The following is a 21,347-nucleotide window of genomic DNA, read 5'->3' on the forward strand; positions in this document are numbered from 1 at the left end:
AACACAGCCCAGGTGGGGCTGGGGCTGGAGCCTGGGCCTGGCCTGCTCTGTGGGCTCAGTAACACAGCCCGTAAGATGAACTTTTTTCAAAAGACTTCAGTGTATTTAACTCTGTGTCCAACACTGTGAGGCAGCTTTCTGTGTTTATAAAGAGTGTAATTTATTGACTGGTCTCTTGGATCTTGGAGCAAACAGGGTGACAGACAGAGGTCTGTGTGCAGAGGGTTTGGGGTTGAGCTCTGATTCCTAACCCTTTCTGGATTGTGAGGAATAAAGAATGAATGAGAGAGAGAGAATGTGGGAGAAGGGATGATAGAAGAATTTGTCCGTGAACCTGATTAAAAGTGGCTCAAACGCAAAATAATATGAAGATATCAAGAGCAGATCATTAACATAATCTGAGTTCCGCGATCTGGTCGGGTCCCATTCCCCTGAAGTGAGGAATGAACGGGTGGGGAAATTCCGCCTGGAGTTATATTTGTCTCCAATGAAGATGAGCTCAGAGTGAGGATGGAATAGCTCAGTTGGGAGAACACTAGATTGAAGAACCAGGATACAATCCCTGGTTTCATCAGTTTTAATTTGGTGTCTCCTTCATTTTAAGTAGAGAGAATCAGAGGGGAGATTTTCCACTCTTGACCCCATGGGCTGAATTTTAAACTAACGGTGCGGCTCTCGGCAGAGGTACCGGAAGCAGGTGTCGTCACCACACGAGTGAATTGCGGCCGACCGACTCCGATCACGGAGCAGCCGACAAATTAATGAAGGGGAGGCGTGGGGCCCATGTAAACAAGGACCAGAGGTAGGGAACGAGGTGCCGATGGCACCGACATCTGACACAACGGCAGGTGCTGGCACCATATTTAAAGGGCTGCCAGCCCTGCATTCACTGCTGCCTGGTTTAAAGGAGTGTCTTCCTGAGAGCCCTCTGCTGTCCCAGGACCAGTTCTGCTGCCTCTGATGCCCCAGGACCCATTCTGCTGCCTCTGTTGCCTGATGGGTAAGGAGCTGAAAGCGAGCCTGCAGTGACCATGGTGCCACGGTTTAGCGATGCCACCCTGCAGGTTCTCCTCCAGGAGACAAGAGAAAGGTGCAAGATCCACTTCCCCAGGGATGGGAGGTGGAGACCTGTCCACCTGACCAAGCAAAGCTGGCTGGAGATAGTAACTGAGGTCAGCAGCCATGGGTTCACCCCCAGGACATGGATCCAGTGCAGGAAGTGGGTCAATGACCTGATCCAGGTTGCTCAGGCGACAACTCAAAGCACTTTGGACCCTTTGGACATTGCATGTGGCAGAGTGAGAGGGAATGTTTAGTGGAAAGGGAGTGACCACCCAGTCATGTGTATTGGGGAAGGGCAGCAGGAGAGGCACACGTCAGTCATTATATAACCTCACACAGTCCCTCGAGAGGGGCCGCATGCAGGAGGCATATGTGTGTCCACATCATGGACTGCAGGACTATCACCATCAGAGATGTTGGGCTTGTCCCCGCTGGGAGACTAACTTTGTTCATCATTGTGTCTGCAGGAGAAGACATCCCACAATTGGAAAGAGCGTGTCAAGACTGGCGGTGGAGTGCCTTATCTCCGTGTCCTCATCCCGATGGAGGAGGAGGCCATGGAACAGGCCGGGCAGCAAAGCAGCTGCTCCATAGCTGATGGAGAGACAGGGGCATCTACCCAAGAGAGTGAGTGAACATCTCCTGGGGCACAAGGGAGCATCCGCTGCAAAGGAGCCACACTGCTCATCTGTTCACCACTGCATCAATGGAGCTGCACAGTAGGGGTGGTTGGAATGTCACGATGGGCAGACCGTAACCCTTCAATGTCCCTGTTTTCTCATGAAGGCCCGGATGAACGACAAAAGCAAAGAGCTGGAGAGACTGGGAGACAGCCGGACACGTCTGAGGAGGAGGAGGGAGCCTCAGATGGTGCACCATCACATCATTCCCCTGCACCCTCCACCAGAACAGAAACGCTCACGCAAACTGATGAGCACATCACAGACAGGCCCGGGCAGCTGACGGAGGCTGTGACAGCCGAGGCCACTGACAGTTGGTGGTCTGTGGGAGGCCAGGCCCACACTGAGCCCCAGGCTGATGACATGCCTCTGGTGTCACCAGCAACACGGGAAATACCGCAGCTGCAGCGAGAGGTCAGGTAACATCTGGCAGAGTTGCCAGAGGCTATGTGTACCCAAACAAGGATGGTGGAGGAGTCCATCCAGGCCTTGGGTGCTGCATTGTCTCTGATGGGGGTGGGTCTGGCTTCCTCCATTGTGAGATTGGTGACTCTCATGGAGAGCCAGATCCAGCCAATCAATCAGTGGCTGGCGGAGATGTGTGCAGACCTGCACTCCATCGCTTTGTCCATGAGCTCCATCCAGCGGTGACAAGGTGAGAGGGGGGACGAGGCACCTGAACTCTTCACCAGGTCCACGTCCCTCTCAGGTCAGCAGCGAGTTACAAGTGTGTCTTATAAGGGGGAGGAGCAGCTGGCTGCTACATCTGGGGTCTCCTCTCAGGGTGCTCCTGGTGTGGACAGTAGCTCCAAAGCCCCTCTGCCAGTGACACAAGTGATGCCAGTGCCTGCCTCCATCACCCTCGATGACAGAGGGGGGTCCCTGTACCTGTGCAGGAGGCCCTCAGTGTGCCGGGGCCCTCCAGGCCTCAGGCAGCAAGAGGACGGCCACCAATGTCATCCCAAGCCATGGGGCAGCAAGGTCAGCAGCCTGTCTCCACCTCAGCTGACAGAGCAGGGGGAGCACCACGTAGGAGCACCCGGAAAAGATTTAAGAAGAGCACCTAGATTCACTTAGGGTTCACGGTGAATGTACATTCCAGATGGATAGGGTTGCGTTTGTTGTCACACGGAAGAAAGAAATGATGTTCTCTCACTATGTCTCCTTCCTATTGTTGATGCCCTTTGGGACTTCATTTAAAACCTTCCTCCCAAGGGGCTGGAAGTGAGGGACCAAGCCCTGAGTTCACAAAGCTTTGGCCTTGTCACTGTGCGATGTGTACCTGGACGCTGCAGAACAGAAGGAAGGAGGTGACAACAGGGCTGTTTAAAGCTAAGACTTTATTGCCTTGGTTCCAGAAGGTGGTAAGGCTCAAAGGAAACTTGAATGTATAAGGGTGTCTCATGTCTCCCTTGTGTGTATCTCATGGCCCTTCCCTGCTGTGCCTGAGGTTCTTCATCTGGCACTGCTTGGGCAGCATCCTCCTCCACATCCTCATCATCAGAGGAGACATCACACTTCACGATATCCTCACTAGTCAACACCTCACCCCTCTGTAATGCCAGATTGTGCTGTGCACAGCAAACCACCACGATATGCGAGACCCTCGCCGGGACATACTGAAGGGCTCCACTGGATCGATCTAGGCACCTGAATCTCATCTTCAGGAGACCAATGGCCTCCTTGATGGTCGCTCGGGTTGACCCGCAGCAGGTGTTGTACCTCTCCTCTGCATCCGTGCGTGGGTTCCTTACAGACGTCAGTAGTCATGTCCTCAGTGGGTAGCCCTTGTCTCCAAGGATCCATCCCTGAAAGCGGATGGGGCCGCGGAAAGGTTCTGGCACCTGGGAGTGCCTTGGTATGCCGGCGTTGTGGCTGCTTCCCGGGATTTGTGCACACACCTATGGGATCCATTTGCAGTGGTCGCAGACCAATTGCACACTGAGCAAGTGGAAGCCCTTCCTGTTGAAGGCTGCTGGCTGGTCTGCAGGAGCCATGATGGTCACATGGGTGCAGTCAATGACACCCTGCACCTGGTGGAATCCAGCGATGTCCCCGAATCCTATCGCTCTCTCAGCTTGACTGTTTGGATCAATGTGCACATCGTCACCGGCCCTCCTGAACGGGACATTGGTGACCTCCTTGATGCACTGATTCACTACAGACTGTGAGATTCCACACATATCTCCAGTGGATCCCCGCAATGATCTGGTGGTGAAGAAGTTCAGTGGCACGGTGACCTTCAGTGACACTGGCATCAGGTGCCCACCAAGTCGCATGGGGCACAGCTGCATCATAGCAGAGAGATCAGTGACGACCCCCGTGGAGAGGTGCAGTCTGCGGAGACACTGTCACTCGGACATCTGCAGGTAGTTGAACCTCGGCTGACGTGTTCCTCTGCCTCCTTCTCCAGCCTCCTGTTCGAGGCTGGCCTTCCTGTGGGCCCCCAAGCTGCTGTGGTGCCCCTGCTGGTGCCTGTGCCTCCCTCCCTTCCTCTCTACTCCTCCTCCTCCTCCTCAATGGGAGCCTCGAATCCAATGAGAGCCTCGAATGAGGCCCATGACAGGTTGCCCCTCCCTGAGTGCAAGGCCTTCACAGTAAACAACACCCAGCCACATTTACCTCACTTGTCACCCTCAATGAAGTGGCACTGCCCCAATGGCACCCTGGTGTTGTTCCCTCTGCAGAGCTGGCACATTGGCCCCCACTCCTGACAGTGTTTCCCGATGCCCTTTCTGCCAAGTTTTGCTGCCTCACCCGATAGCTTCCCAGTGAAGACAACACTCAGCTCCCACCTCCAAGTCAGCTCCTTTAACCAGGCGAGGCTCTGAAGCCCCGTGGTTCCCGTGTGCTATTAGTTCAATTGGATCCAGTGAATAAAATTGCTGACAATTGGACTCATAAATACTTGATATTTTGATACTTCACATTTTTATTCATTCTTTCATGCGATGTGGGCATCGCTGGCTAGGCCAGCATTTATTGCCCATCCCTAATTGCCCATGAGAAGGTGGTGGTGAACTGCCTTCTTGAACCGCTGCAGTCCATGTGGGGTAGGTACACCCACAGTGCTGTGAGAAAGGGAGTTCCAGGATTTTGACCCAGCGACAGTGAAGGAACGGCGATATAGTTCCAAGTCAGGATGGTGTGTGGCTTGGAGGGGAACTTGCAGGTGGTGGTATCCCCTGCATTCGCTGCCCTTGCCCTTCTCGGTGGTAAAGGTCGCTGGGTTTGGAAGGTGCTGTCGAAGGAGTCTTGGTGCATTGCTGCAGTGCATCTTGTAGACGGTACACACTGCTGCCACTGTGTGCCGATGGTGGAGGGAGTGAATGTTTGTAGATGGGGTGCCAATCAAGTGGGCTGCTTTGTCCTGGACGGTGTTGAGATTCTTGAGTTGGAATTGCACCCATCCAGGCAAGTGGAGAGTATTCCATCACACTCTTGACTTGTGAATTGCAGATGGTGGACAGGCTTTGGGGAGTCAGGAGTCATGGATGAGTGAGAGGAATATATCACACTTTGGGGCTTTTGTGAGAGGATTTATTGATAAACCTGGGATTTGAGAGGAAGCTGCTTCATGGTTTACAGAACAAATTCAGCCCCTGGGGTGGAGCCAATAGCTGCACTGTAATTACTCACCTCAGGATTCCAAGCCTCTGACCTGCTCTTCTAGTCACGTTATTTGTATGGCTACCAATGGTAACCTCCATGATGTTGATGGTGGGGGATTCAGTGATTGTAATGCTATTGAATGTCAAGGGGAGATAGTTAGATTCTCTCTTGTTGGAGATGGTCATTGCCTGGCACTTGTGTGGTGCGAATGTTACTTGCCACTTATCATCCCAAGCCTGTGAGACTGAAATAGCTCAGTTGGGAGTGTGTTGGACTGAAGATCCCTGGTTCAATCTGGGGTTTTGGCAGTTCTCCTTTATTCTGCATCGCCCTTTGGTTTTGACTCTTGAGCTGCACAATTTACACTGAAATTATTTACCCAACTCTGAAGGTTGGATTGGAATAGAGAGATATCAATGATGGGAAATATTTACATTGTCAGCATTAGCTTATTCTCTTTCTCTTTCAGTCCTTTTCCCCAGTTTTTGAATCTTTCAGGGCCGGGTGAACATTTGATTTGCTGCATATGTCCCAAACTGAAGCCTTTTCCACATCTCTGGGCAGTCAGACTTGCTCTGTCTGTTTTTGCTGCTCGTGACCATGAACGAGAACAGGCCACGAGTTCAACGTTTATCAGAAAACGGAAGATAATTGGAAAGAATTCTGTGTTACTCCAGACCAGTGACAAAGATACAATGGATGTTATTCAAAATAAATTCCCTTTGACATTTGATGTAAACTTGTTTGCATCTAAAAGTTGGACTTTAAGTGTTGCAAAAATGTGTCAAATTAATGACTGACCATGTGACAGCGCACATGGGGATCAAATCCACAGCCTTGTTGTTATCAACACTGCGTCCTAACCAACTGAACTAAGCGGCCGATAGACAGAGCCAGGTATGGGTTTGAGCCGCACGCTGTGCGGTTTGTGTTTTATTTCTCACACTGGGTGACAGAGCGATTGCACAAACAATGGACACATCACATCCCTGAAACATTGTTCTGATATAAAACTGTGTGAAATAAGAACTGAGCATGGAAATGGAACGGAACCAGAAATCAGGACTTTAATCTATTAAAGTTGATCTTGAAATTCTACCATGCACGAATATTCCAAGAGAACGAACTCTCTTCTGATATAAAATCCAGGAACTTGAGCTGCTGTAAAACATAACTGAGCCTGACGTGTTTTGAACACGCAACTTTCTGATCCGGAGTCAGACGCGCTACCGTTGTGCCACAAGCTCACAGGTAAAGCAAAGCCTTCCATTCCTGGCAGATTTACTTCTTGTTTAGATTCAGTGATTGAAATTAATTCAAGCCTCATCTGACCTCCGCTCTGCAAAGGCCTGCCACCCGACCTGAACTCGACGGGACCCGACGACCTGTGTCGGGTCCGGGTCGTGTTGGGTCGCTCTTCCGGGTCTGGCTTTCGGGCTCGGGTCAGGTCGGGCCAGGTTCGGGTTGGGCTGGGTCCAGGTCGGGCTGAGTCCGTGTCGGACACACACAGTAAGTATTACATTTAACTCTGCTGGGAAGTTGAGTTTAATAAGTGTCAAAAGTTGAAAAGCCAACCTAAGCTGGGAGTCCGGGTCATCAAGGAGGGAAACTCTGAGTCTGCTCAGTGAGCAAGTGAGCATCTCTATGACGTCATTGCGCTCATGCTGCAGCTTCCTGTAGATTCGGAATCGGGAGGTACATAAAGTGAACATTCCAGTGGTCGGGTAAGGCTCGGTTTCGTTTGGGCGTGGGAATAAATGGAGATACTCGGGCCGGGTCGGGCTCGGGTCCAATGTGGTTCTGTCAGGTTCGGGTCGGGTTTTTTTTCCTGACCTGAGCAGGCCTTTACCGCTCTGTCAGTTCAGTGCCTTATTTAAACTGTTACTTGGAGTTCTGTTTTACAGGGTCTCGGCTGTTTAAGTATTTTCCAGAACCACTACTCTGATTAATCAGACATTTTGCTGCTAACTGCTGCTGCTACAATTGAAATGTAAAAAAGAATTTCCAGTGACCTGCAACCAATGGACAAATACATTTCAGAAAGATAAAGCTCATTCACCAATCCACAAATGTGTCTTTCTGCTTATATTTATAAACAACTCCTTCTCTCCACTATGAGAACTATACAATCACTCCAGTTATTTGAAAGTTAGTATAAGATGTTCCAGTTCATCAATTTTAAAACTGCAGCAGGTATTTTCCAGAAAACTTCTCTGTTGGAGCTCAGTCCCATTTAGATTGAAAGTGGACAATTAATGTATTCACTTGTTCATTGTGGACAGGTGTCTGACTTCAAATAAATCTCATTAACTTTCAATGAGGTGGCAGTATTTCTGTGCTCCCATTTTACGCAGTCTGTCCTGTTCATGCACCATGTTTTTATTCTCTTCTCCCATTCTCCACAGGATACAGATGACAAGCATCATCAATCTAGCTGTTGAAAAGCATTGGAAGAATCTGGTCACACAGGTATTGAAACATTCATTTTCTGCCATTTTCCAAGTTGGTTGCTTTAAACACAGTACGATGTGTAATCATCTTGAAAAGAGATTCTCTTCAATATCCAATACAAACTGAATTACAAACGTGACAGACAAACACAGGAGAACAAGTGACGAGTGAACACAAACGTCATGGTGCTCATTTTCAGATTTATTGCAGTCATCCGACAAAACAAGTGAAAGAATATTCCAGTGAAATTATTTGGAAAGTAGGGGTGACTTTTGTTGGTGACTTTCTTTGCTCTGTTGGTGAAACTTTCTTGCACCTGACTCGTGTTCATGTCTCTGTTTCCTCTATTGAATGAGGAAGGAGGTATTTGATCAGAAATCAACTGGATTGTGTACCTTTGAGAGGGGATTTCTGCACCGTCAGGGCTGGAAACAGGAGTGAGTGAAAGACAATGTGTGAAGTTTGATTTTGTACAGAGGGAGAGCAAATCTAACAGGGCTGTGAGATATTGGCCTGGATTTTACAGCCCAATAGTGGTGAACTCTGAGACTTTCACTGCTATTGAGGGTCTGAGCAGCACTGCAACTGCTGGTACATGCACACACTAACACCAGCATCTGGAAGTTGTGGTGGTGAGAAATGTGCTTGGAAGGAGCCTCTGATCATAATCGCACCAGCCCACTCTTTAAAGTGACAGGGACCTGTAGTTCAGCAATTTGGGCTCATTGCCCACAATGTACCCTGATTTTTACCTGGGTTGGATTAAAGCCGGTACCAACAGGCTCAGGGCTGCTCGGGAAGGACTTTTCTGTTGACACAACAGCTCCACTATTCCAGGAAGACACCGGCAGCAGCAGTTGTCAACTTTCAGAGGGAGTTCAGACATTTTAAATGTTGTATTTTATTTCTTAATTGTATGTAACTTTTTATCATAGCCTGATCAGAGTTCTTAAATTTACATCTGACTTTTTATTAACAAGATTGAAGTGCTTTTAAAAGATCTCTAAATGTATATGACTTTTTATCAAGATTTACTTGGCTTCTTTGAAAAGACTCTTGAGCAAGATTGAAGTGACTTTTAAAAACTACATCTTAGCCTTTAAAATCCTGCTTCCATGTGGATGACATTGGAAGATGACTTCAGAATAGCTTAGACTATCTTTCTAACAGGTACTGCAACAGCTTAAGACCTACTTTTCTGCAAAAGCTGGTGAATTACCTTCCGGGAGCGGAGAGGAGCGGAGCGGAGCAGACCTATATGGACCGATATGAGGAGAATGTTGAGAGCGGAGCCTTATAAATCCAATCCGAGGATCGAGGCCCAGTCTCTTCCCTTCCAGGAGTGGAGTGGAGCTCTTCCAGTGTGCTGGAGTTTTGAAAAAAAAGAAGCCAACTGTGATGTCAGAGGAGAGCTGCAAGGTGATTGGTTGGTGAGTCACTGCTGTTAGTGTATTTAAATATCTTAAAGAAAAGGGCAAAGTTTTTTACTTGAAAAAAAACCTCTGCTGATAAGATGAGTACTACTAAAGTGTTTTTTTTATTCAGTGTAGCTTATGAAGGACTTTAGATTGTAGTGGGTAGAACAAGGCCCCTAGTGTCATTAGTATTTTTAATTAAGGGAGTAACTAATTAATCTAAGGATAAGTCATGGCAGGAGAGCTCAGCCCCGTGATATGCTCCTCCTGCGCTATGTGGGGATTCAGGAACCCTCCCAGTCTCCATGACGACCATGTGTGCAGGAAGTGTATCCAGCTGCAGCTACTGGCTACTCGCATTATGAAGCTGCAACTGCGGGTGGTTTCACTGTGGAGCATCCACGAAGCTGAGGGTGTCATGGATAGCATGTTTAGTGAGGTGGTCGCACCGCAGGTAATGGATGCACAGGCAGAAAAGGGATGGGTGACCACCAGATGGAATAGTCGGAGCAGGCAGGTAGTGCAGGAGTCCCCTGTGGCCATCCCCCTCTCAAACAGATACACCGCTTTGGTTCCTGTTGGGGGGAAGACCTCCCAGGGGAAAAGAGCAACAGCGCGGTCCGTGGCACCACGGAGGGTTCTGCTGCACAGCAGGGGATGAAAAGGGGAGGAAGAGCTATTGTGATAGGGGATTCTATCATAAGGGTTGCAGATAGGCGTTTCTGTGGCCGCAAACGAGACTCCAGGATGGTATGTTGCCTCCCTAATACTAGGTATAGGAATTATAGGGTTGTAATAGTAGGTGATTTTAACTTCCCTAATATTGACTGGGACTGCCTTCGTGCTAAGGGATCAGATGGGGAAGAATTTGTTAAGTGAGTCCAGGATAATTTTGTGAAGCAGTACGTGGATGGCCTGACTAGAGAAGGGGCTACACTCGATCTCCTGTTAGGAAATGAGGATGGGCAGGTGGTTGATATGGCAGTCGGGGAGCACTTTGGGACCAGTGACCATAACTCTATTAGCTTCAAGATAGTTATGAAAAAGAATAGGACTGGTCCTCAGGTTGAAGTCCTAAATTGGGGGAAGGCTAATTTCCATGGCATCAGACAGGAACTCTCAAAAGTTGAATGGGAGAGGCTGTTTACAGGTAAAGGGACGTCTGGCAAGTGGGAGGCTTTTAAAAGTGAGATAGGAAGAGTTCAGGGCCAGCATGTTCCTGTTAGATGGAAGGGCAAGACTGGCAAGTTTAGGGAACCTTGGTTGACGAGGGATATTGAGGGTCTGGTCAGGACAAAGAAGGAGGCATACGTCAGGTATAGGCAGCTGGGATTGAGCGAGTCCCTCGAGAAGTATAGGGGATATAGGAGTATACTTAAGAAGGAAATTAGGAGTGCGAAAAGGGGCCATGAGATTTCCCTGGCAGATAAGATAAAGGAGAATCCTAAAAGATTCTATAAGTGTATTAAGAGTAAAAGGGTAGCTAGGGAGAGTGTAGGTCCCCTTAAGGATCAGTGTGGCAATCTATGTGTGAAGCCACGCGAAATGGGCGAGGTCTTAAATGAATATTTCTCGTCTGTATTTACCGTGGAGAAGGTCATGGAAGCTAGTGAGTTCAAGGGAGGGAACAGCGATATCCTGCAGCATATCAACATTACAAAGGAGGAGGTGTTGGAGGTTTTGAAGCGCATTAAGGTGGATAAATCCCCAGGGCCTGATCAGATGTATCCTAGGATGCTATGGGAAGCAAGGGAGGAGATTGCTGGGGCGCTGGCAGAGATTTTTGTATCATCGTTAGCAACGGGTGAGGTACAGGAAGACTGGAGGATAGCTAATTTGTTAATTAATAAATTAAATAACAAATCATGTCGCCTCTTTCTCTTCTAAACTCTGGCGGAGACAAGCCTAGCTTGTCCAATCTTTCCTCGTAAGACAGCCCACCCATTCCATGTATTAGTCTCGTAAACTTTCTCTGTACTACCTCCAATGCATTTACATCCTTCCGCAAATAAGGAGACAAGTACAGTACTCAGTACTGCAGAAGAGGTCTCACCAATGTCCTGGATAGGTGAAGCATAACCTCCCTACTATTGTATTCAATTCCCATGGTGATAAATGATAACATTCGATTAGCTTTCCTAATTACGTGCTGGACCTGCATACTAACCTTTTGCAATTCATGCCCTCGGACACCCAGATCCCTCTGCATCTCAGAGCTCTGCAATCTCTCACCATTTAGATAATATGCTTTTTTATTCTTCCTGCCATAGTGGACAATTTCCGACTTTCCCAAATTATACTCCATTTGCCAGGTCTTTGCCCAATCACTTAACCTACCTATATCCCTTTGTAGCCCCCTTATGTCCTCTTCACAACCTACTTTCCTACCTATCTTTGTGATGAGCAAATTTAGCAACAATACCTTCGGTCCCTTCATCTAAGTCATTTATATAAATTGTAAAAAGTTGAGGTCCCAGCACAGATCCCTGTGGCACACCACTCGTTACTTCTTTCCAACCAGAAAATGACCCATTTATGCTGACTCTCTGATTCCTGTCAGCTAGCCAATCTTCTATCCATGCCAATATGTTACCCCCGACACCATGAGCTTTTATTTTCTGCAATAACCTTTGATATGGCACCTTATCCTTCTGGAAATCAAAATACAATACATCCACTGGTTCCCCTTTATCCACAGCACATGTAACTCCCTCAAAGAACTCCAATAAATTGGTTAAACATGATTTCCCTTTCAAAAAAACATGTTGACTCTGCCTGATTACCTTAATTTTTTCTAAATGCCCTGCTATAACATCCTCTGTAATAGCTCCAAGCATTTTCCCTCAGACAAATGTTAAGCTAACTGGCCTGTCGTTTCCTGCTTTCTGTCTCCCTCCCTTTTTGAATAAATGAGTTACATTCACTCTTTTCCAATCTAACGGAACCTTCTCGAATCTAGGGAATTTTGGAATATTAAAACCAGCGCATCAACTATCTCACTAGCCAATTCAGGACCTGGCGACTTGTCAACCCGCAGCTCCAACAATTTGTTTAGTACCACTTCCCTGGTGATTGTAATTTTCTTGAGTTCCTCCATCCCTTCAATTTCCTGATATACGGCTAATACTGGGATGTTATTTGTATACTCAATAGTGAAGACCGATGCAAAGTATCTGTTCAATTCATCTGCCATCTCTTAATTATCCATTATTAATTCCCCAGACACACTTTCTATTGGACCAACAGTCGCTTTGTTAACTCTTTTCTTTTTAAAATATCTATCGAAACTCTTACTAGTTGTCTTGAAATTTCTTGCGAGCTTTGTCTCATACTCTAATTTTACCTTCCTTATCCATCTTTTAGTCATTCTTTGCTGTTTTTTTTATATTCTGTCCAATCTTCTGACCTGCCTCCCACCTTTGCACAATTATAGGCTTTTTCTTTAAGTTTGATAGTATCTTTAACTGTTTTCGTGAACCATGGATGGTGAGTCCCACCTTTGGAACTTTTCTTTCTCGTTGAAATGTATCTATTCAGTGTATTCTGAAATATCCCCTTAAATGTCTGCCACTGCATCTCTATTGACTTATCCCTTAACCTAATTTGCCAGTTCACTTTAGCTAGCTCTGCTTTCATGACCTTATAATTGCCCTTATTTAAATTTAAAATACTAGTCTGGGACCCACTCTCCTCTCCCTCAAACTGAATGTAAAATTCAATCATATTATAATCGCGACTACCTAGGGGCACCTTAACTATGAGGTCATTAATTAATCCTATCTCATTGCACAATGCCAGGTCTAGTATAGCCTGCTCTCTGGTTGGCTCCAGAATGTATTGTTCCAAGAAATTATCCCCAAAACATTCTATGTATTCCTCATCTAGGCTACCTCTGCCCATCTGAATTTTCCACTCTATATGTAGATTAAAATCCCCCATAATTATCACAGTACCTTTCTGACAAGATGCCATTATTTCTTCCTTTATATCCCATCCGACAGTGTGGTTAATGTTAGGTGGCCTGTACACCACTCCCACAAGTGACTTCTTGCCTTTATGTTTTCTCATTTGTACTCAAACTGATTCTGCATCCTGATCTCCAGAACTCAGGTCATCCCTCTCGATTACGCTAATACCATTATTAATTAACAGAGCTACCCCGCCACCTTTTCCTAGCTTCCTGTCCATCCAAAATGCCATGTCACCTCCAATATTCTCATCCCAATCTATGTCGCCCTGCAGCCATGTCTCTGTAATGACTATCAGATCGTACTAATTTATTCTATTTGTGCTCCCAGTTCATCTGTTTTGTTTCAAATGCTCCATGCATTCAGATACAGAGCATTTAGTTTTGTCCTTTTATTATTTTTGTCACCTCTGGCCTTATCTGTCGATTTACTCTTAGATTTGTACATTCTGCCCCTTCCTGTCACAGTCTGTTTATCATTTCCCATATTTATACCTTTCTCTCTCGCCGTGTCTCTCCTCCTTGATTCACCATATCTTCCCAAATTTGATCCCTTGCCCCCACTATTCAGTTTAAAACCGTCTCTACTTCCCTCGTTATGTGGCTCGCTAGAACACCGGCACCAGCACGGTTCAGGTGTAGACCGTCCCAACGGTACAACCACCTCTTTCCCCAGTACTGGTGCCAATGCCCCACAAACCAGAACCCACTACTACCACACCAGTCTTTCAGCCGCACATTACTTTCTCTAATCTTATTTGTCCTATGCCAATTTGCACATGGCTCAGGTAATAATCCAGAGATGATTAACTTTGAGGTTCTGCTTCTTAATTTGGTGCCTAGTTCCTCAGACTGACTTTGCAGAACCTCTATCCTTGTCCTGCCTATGTCTTTGGTACCGACATGGACCACGACGACTGGATCCTCCCCCTCCCATTGTATGTTTCGCTCCAGCCCTGAGCAGATGTCCTGAATCCTGGCACCGGCAGGCAACACAGCCGTCTGGACTCCTGCTTTTGCTGCAGAGAACAGAGTCAATCCACCTTACTATACTGTCCCCTACTACCACTACATTCCTTTTTTCTCCCTCTTTGAGCCGCAAACACTTACTGCAGACGTGTTTGCCCTGGATCACACTGGCATCCAGGAACTCCCACATGCTGCAGCTGTGACACATCACCTGTCCTGTCATCCTTAACGTGTTTCAATTAACTACTTAAATATTTTATTCAATTATTCATTTTATTGCATATTTTAATAAACTTACCACTAGTTTGTTTACTATTTTAAATGTTAGGACTAAAATGGATCTTAATCACTTACCGGATGCGCATCAAGCAGGTCGGTTCTTCCAAACCAATCAACTACCTGCTTGCCTGAGATGTCACAGCTTACCAGATCCTCACCAAACAGCTCCTTCCACTGCACCGAAGAAAGAACCAAATCCTGTATCCTCACCGCAGCAGCTCTCTGTTTCCCTGCTCTCACTCTCCATTGTGACGTCACTCCTCGATTTTTTTTCCCCTGCTCTGCTCCTCTCTCTCTCGCTCTGTCTCCGAGTCTGTGCTTTTGGCACATTCCTTCATTTGTTGTTCCGTTGTGCTCCTCTGTTTCTGGTTCAAAATCAGACTCTGGTGGGATTTGAACCCACAACCTTTGAATATCGTCTTAATCATTATTTAGAAGTCCAACACTCTATCCATTGCGCCACAGAGCCTCACACATTTTGATTAACATCACTAAGGCCTTTGATCTTGTCGGCAGAGACGGCCTCTTCAAACTGCAATGGAACATCGGCTGCCCTCCTGACCTCTTGGGCATCATCTCTTCTTTCCACGAGAACATGCACAGTTCCATCAGTTACAATGGAGCAACATCAGACGCTTTCAAGATCAGCAGTGGGGTAAAGCAGGGCTGCGCGCTGGCGCCAACTCTCTTAGGAACAGAGGAACATAGGAGTAAGCTATTCAGCCCGTCGAACCTGCTCTGTCAATCAATTCGATCATGGCTGATCACCTACCTCAAAGCCCCTTTCCCATGCTATCCTCATATCCCTTGATGTCATGAGTATCAAGATTTCTATCAATTTCTGTCTTGAACATGCTCAATGATTGAGCTGTCACAGCCCTCTGGGGCACAGTATTCCAATGATTCACCACCGTCTGAGTGAAGAAATGCCACCCATCTCAGTTTTAAATGGCCTACTCCTTATTCTGAGACGATGTCCTTTGGTTTTAGACTCACCAACCAGGGCAAACATCCTGTCTACATCCACACTGTCACGCCCTGTAAGAATTTTGTCAGTTTCAATCAGATCACCTCTCATTCTTCGAAAAGTTAAGGAATACAGGCCCAGTTTCCTCATAAGACAATCCCACCATCCCAGGGATTAGTCTGGTGACATAAAAACAAGAAATGCTGGAACCACTCAGCAGGTCTGGCAGCATCTGTGAAAAGACAAGCAGAGTTAACGTTTCAGGTCAGTGACCCATCTTCGGAATTGACATATATTAGAAAAGTCACAGGTTATAAGCAAGTGGGGTGGGGGTGGGGCAGGAGATAACAAAGGAGAAGGTGTAGATTGGACAAGGCCACATAGCTGACCAAAAGGTCATGCAGCAAAGGCAAACAATATGTTAATGGTGTGTTGAAAGACAAAGCATTAGTACAGATTAGGTGTTAATGGACTGAATATTGAACAGCAGGAAGTACAAACCTGAAAAAAACAGTAGGTAAGCAAACTGAACAAACTGAGATGAAATGAAATAAATGCAAAAAAAAGATTAGTCTGTTGACCCTCTGTTTCACCCCCTCTATGGCAAGTGTATCCTTCATAAGATGAGAATAAACTGTACACAATACTCCAGTGCGGAGACACCAAGGCTCTATACAATTGCAGCACGACATCTTTACTCCTGTACTCATGACCCCTCGTGTGGGTACAACATACCATTTGCCTTCCTAATTGATTGCTGCACCTGCACAAGAGCTTTTGGTGTCTCAGGAACAAGGACACCCAGGTCCCTTTGGACATCGACACTTCCCAACCTCTCACCATTTAAGAAATACTCTGTCTTTCTGTTTATTCTACCAAAGTGAATAACTTCACACTTATTCACATTATATTCCATGTTCTTGCCCATTCACTTAGCCTCTCCAGGTCCCCTGGAAGCCTCTCTACATCCTCCTCACAACTCACACTTCACCGAGCTTTGTGTCATCTGCAAACTTGGAAATATTACATTTAATTCCCACATCCAAATCATTTATATAGGTTGTTAACAGCTGTGGCTCCAACACTGATCCTTGCAGTACCCCAATAGTAACAGCCTGCCATCCTGAGAAGGACCCGTTATTGCTGTAATTGTGACCTGACTCCAAAAACAACTGGACTGGAATGGAATGGAATTCTTCAGTGTTTCTGTTGTTTGGCTTGCATTGACTCATCGATTTTCTTGTTTTTCACATTGTCGATGCCTTTGAATAATTGTGGATCATTCTTCAGGGTGTCTTCTTTCACCAGGTAGTTCTGACCTCTGATGATGTTGATTGTCATCAGCTTCAATTCGCTGATAGTTTTGGAAGTGAGCAGATTTCCTTTGCTTGAGTCTACAACATGGAACTCAGTCTGACATGTGGACCCACGGGAGGATTTGAATGCCATCCCTGCGTTGGAGTTGCATCCATCCAATAAGAGACCGAGTAGAAGTGACAGTTCTGTCAGTCGAATATGAGACTTTTACTGGCAGGGTTGTGAGTTTGAGTGCCATTCTGCTTTTCCCTTTTGTCAGGCTTCATGAACAGAGAGTACAGGGAGTGTTTGAAATGAGCAAGTCTCGCTTTGATTCAGGACTCTTCCCTCTCAGCAGCATCTCACTATGAAAGATTTAATTTGATCTCATTTCATTCTCAGCTCGGAGTCTGTGCGGCTCAGTGGCACTTCTGGCTGTCTCCCGCTTCACAATCCATCAGTACTGAGAAAGCAATGGGGAATATTACTCACATGTTGTGTTCTTTAATTTTTTGGAAAACTTGAATGTATGTATTTTCTTCCAAAACAAGGACACCACGCTATCGCTAATGTCGGTCTGAAATAGCTCAGTTGGGAGAGCGTTAGAATGAAGATTCAAAGGTCCCTGGGTCAATCCCGGGTTTCAGCAATTTCGCTTCATTATGCGTCCCTTGCCTTGGTTCTGATTTTCCAGTTGCACAATTTACTTTGAGATTATTTCCCAAGCACCAGTGGATTGAATTTGAGAAACAACACAGAGTCATTTACAACATAGAAGGTGGTCGTTTGGCCGATCACGTCCATGCTGGATCTCCCCGGAGCAATCTCGTCAGTTCCACTCACCAGCTCGATCCCTTTCCTCCTGGAAGTTTCTTTCCTTCAAGTATCCATCTAATTTCCTTTTCAAATCATTGATTGTCTCTGCTTCCACCACACTCGTGGGCCAAGACCCACAGCTTAAAAAATTCCACCTCATCAAGGATGGGAAATACTTATATCTTCTATATTTGCTTATTCTCTATTTCTATGAGAATAGACTGACAGTCAACATGAAAGGAAACCCAAAAATCTTCGAGCAGCATGTAAATGATAAGTGGGTAGTAAGAGGTTGAGTCGGGCCTATGAGGGACAAAAAGGATAATATAAGCTTAGAGGTGCAGGGCAATGTTAATCTACTTAATGAGTACTTTGCATCAGTGATCACTGAGGAAGTGGAATTTGACAAAATATCAGTCGAAGTGAAGACAGTCGAGTCAATGGAGAGGGTACAAATTGAGAGAGGGTGGTACGAAAAAGGCTGGCTGTGCTTAGGGTAGATAAAACACCTGGTCTGGATGGCTGGCATCCCAGGTTGCGAAAGGAAATGCGGATGCAGATAATGGAAGAGTTTGCAATAATCTTCCAATCTTCCCTGGATACGGGGGAGGTGCCAGAGGATTAAACAGTGGCAAATGCGACGCCCTTATTCAAGAAAGGGTGTAAGGACAGTCCGGCTAACTACAGGCTAGTTAGATTAACAGCAGCGGTGGGTAAGGTTTTAGAAAGAATAATCAGGGTAAAAAATCAACAGTCACTTGGAGAGGTTTGAGTTAATTAAGGAGAGTGAGCATGGATTTATAAATGGGAGTTCATGCTTGACTAATCTAACTGCATTTTTTGATGAACTAACAGAGCAGGTTGATGAAGGGAATGCAGTGGGTGTTGTTTATATGGATTTTAAGGAAGCGTTTGACAAGGTACCACATAAAAGGGCGGTTAACAAAATTGAGGTTCGTGGTATAGGAGGGTCAGTGTCAAATTGGATAGAAAATTGGTTTCAGGACAGAAAACAGCGAGTCTTATGAAATGATTCTTTGTCAGACTGGAGGATAGTGGACAGTGGTGTTTCCCAAGGGTCAGTGCTGGAACCACTGCTTTTTGTGCTCAAGATAAATGACTTGGATCTTGGAATATTGAGTAGAATCTCAAAATATCCCGATGACAACAAACTTGGAGGAGTGGCAAACAGTGAGGATGAAATGAACTGCCTGCAACAGGACAATGATAGGCTAGCAGAATGGGCAGACAGGTGGCAGATGGAATTTAATAGTGACAAGTGTGAGGTGATGTATTTTGGCATAAGGAATAGGGAGTGGCAATACTTACTTAATGGCACAGTTCTAAAGTGTGTGTTGGAATAGAGGGACTTGGGGTTCATGTGCATCAATCTTTGAAGGTGGCAAATCATATTGCGAGAGTGGTTAGCAAAGCATATGGGATCTTGGGCTTGAAAAAAAGAGGCATTGAGTACAAAGCAGTGAAGTTATGATGAACCATTATAAAGCTCTGGTTAGGCCCCAGTTGGCGTGTTGCTTCCAGTTTTGCTTACCACACTTAAGAAAGAATGTGAGCGTCCTTGAGAGGATGCAGAGGAAATTCACCAGAATGGATCCAGGGATGGAGGATTTTAGTTGCAAGGTTAGGTTGGAAAAGCTAGGGTTGTTCTACCTGCATCAAAGGAGAGTGAGGGGAGAATTGATAGATGTGTTTTCGGCTATGACAGTTTTAAATAAGTTGGCAAGGAAACATTGTTCCCGTTAACTATTGGTACAAGGACTAGGGGACACAGATTGAAGGTTTTGGACTGGAGGTACAGGGGGAATGTGCGCAAGAACTTTCTTGCACTGATTGGTGATGATCTGTTACTCGCTGCCCACGGGGGCGGTGGAAATGGAGACAATCGAGGATTACAAAAGGAATTTGAATGGGCACTTGAAGGAAATAATTTTGCAGGGCTATGGGGATCGAGCAGACAAGTAATAACTCGTCTCCACTCCTAGTATTTCTAAATCCCACACATTCACTATAATGTGAACAATTATTTCCTGTTGTGTCTCTCTCAGATTTGTAAACTTCACTGCATTGGAGTGAAGTGACATCTACTGGCAAGAAACAAGAACTGCCGTGATGAGATCAGCCATGATTGTATTGAATGGCAGAGCAGGCTCGAGTGGCTGACTTGCCGACTCCGGCTCCTCGTTCTTATGTTCATAGAATCATACAGCACAGAAGGAGGCCATTCGGCCCCATTGTGTCTCTGCTGACTCTCTGACAAAAAGATCCAATTAGTCCAACCCCCTGCCTATTTCCCCATAATCCTGGAGAATTTCACTTTGAAATATTTGTCCAATTCCTTTATGAAAGTTATAATTGAATCTGTTTCCACCACCCTGTCAGACACTTCATTCCAAATCCGAATCAGTTACTGGGTAAAAAGATCTCTCCTCACCTCCCCTTGACATTTTTGGCCAATTATTTTAAATCTGTGTCCTCTGGTTACTGACCCCCAGGACAGTGGAAACAGTTTCTCCCTCTCTACCCTATGAAAATCCTTCATGATTCTGAACACCTCTATTAAATCTTCCCTTAACATTCTCTACTCTGAGGAGTACAATCCCAGCTTCACCAGCCTGTCCAGAGAACTGACACCCCTCATCTCTGGTATCATTCTAGTAAATCTCCTCTGAACTGTCTCAGAAGCTTTGATGTCCTTTCGAAAGCCTGGTGCCCAGAACTGGACACATTACTCGAGCTGAGATCGAGCCAGCGACGCCCACATCCCACGAACGAATAAAAAAACGCTCCCGAACCAGTCCCCAATTCTTATCCATTTTTCGACGCCGTTTCGGGAAGCCTCACCGGGAAAAGCTTCACCACCGCCATCCACAGGGATACAGATGGGATTGTTCCATCTTATTGTGGCCCTGAGGCCCTGCTCCAGCTGTGTGAGCCCGCAAAGTCTTCTCGCACTTTGTGAATATCGTGCTCCAACACCGAACCCGCAGCTCTTGCTGCTGACAAAGCTCTCTACCGCGCCTGCGCGCCCCGCTCCTGTCACAGATAGGGCGGATTCTAGGCCGCTGAGCATTCTGGGTATCACACCTGTCATTAATGCTATTCTTTCAGCCGAAAGGTTTTATTACGTACATTTCATGTCCTGGAATCGTCGTGAGTGTTTTCTTTTGCACCTGTCAGTGCCTGGGAGGATAGAGTCAGCTTCACTTTGTAGCCATGAGTTTCTGGTGTGAGAAAGTGGTGTTTAACTCAGTATATTTCAGTTTTTGGTCTGTGACTGTGGGTATTATTCAGTACTTGTTTGTTTCTGCTATTGCTCTGTGAGGTTCACCACATATCTTTCAACAACTTGTATGTGAGCATCAGCTTTTGTCTTTTCTATCAGTTTCTGAGAAGTGAGAAAGGGTTTGATTCTATCCCTATCAGTTTCTGTTACATGCATGTGTCTTTAATCTGCACCTCCTCTGAGTGTGTCTTCGTCTCTGCACTTGTAAGTGAATATGTGTTTTGCTTTGTATCTCTCAGTCTTTGAAGTGTGAGCCTGGGTTTGTACCTAATTTCCTTTGTACCTTGCAGTTGGGATATGAAAGAAAGATTTTTACACGTTACCTGCCAACTGCTGCAAAGTGACTGTGGGTTTCACACTGTATCTGTCAATTTGTTGTCTGGTAATGCGAAGTTTACAGTGTACCTGTCAGTTTCTTGTATGTGAGTGTTGATTTCACTCTGAAAAGAATCATAGATCATAGAATAGTTACAGAACAAAAGGAAGCCATTCAGCTCATTGTGCTTGTACTGCTTCTATGCACGAGCAA

At 46.0% G+C, this 21,347-nt stretch overlaps 1 non-coding gene across 1 annotated transcript; it reads right to left on the reverse strand.

The window, feature by feature from the left end:
• Positions 1-14,813: 14,813 nt before the first annotated feature.
• On the reverse strand, positions 14,814-14,904 carry trnar-ucu (transfer RNA arginine (anticodon UCU)). The gene is given in 2 exon segments: positions 14,814-14,849; positions 14,868-14,904. It is a non-coding gene; the product is annotated as a tRNA-Arg (tRNA).
• Between the last annotated feature and the right edge of the window lie 6,443 nt (positions 14,905-21,347).

Source organism: Heterodontus francisci, unplaced genomic scaffold, assembly GCF_036365525.1.
Source record: "Heterodontus francisci isolate sHetFra1 unplaced genomic scaffold, sHetFra1.hap1 HAP1_SCAFFOLD_43, whole genome shotgun sequence".
Classification (NCBI taxonomy): domain Eukaryota; kingdom Metazoa; phylum Chordata; class Chondrichthyes; order Heterodontiformes; family Heterodontidae; genus Heterodontus; species Heterodontus francisci.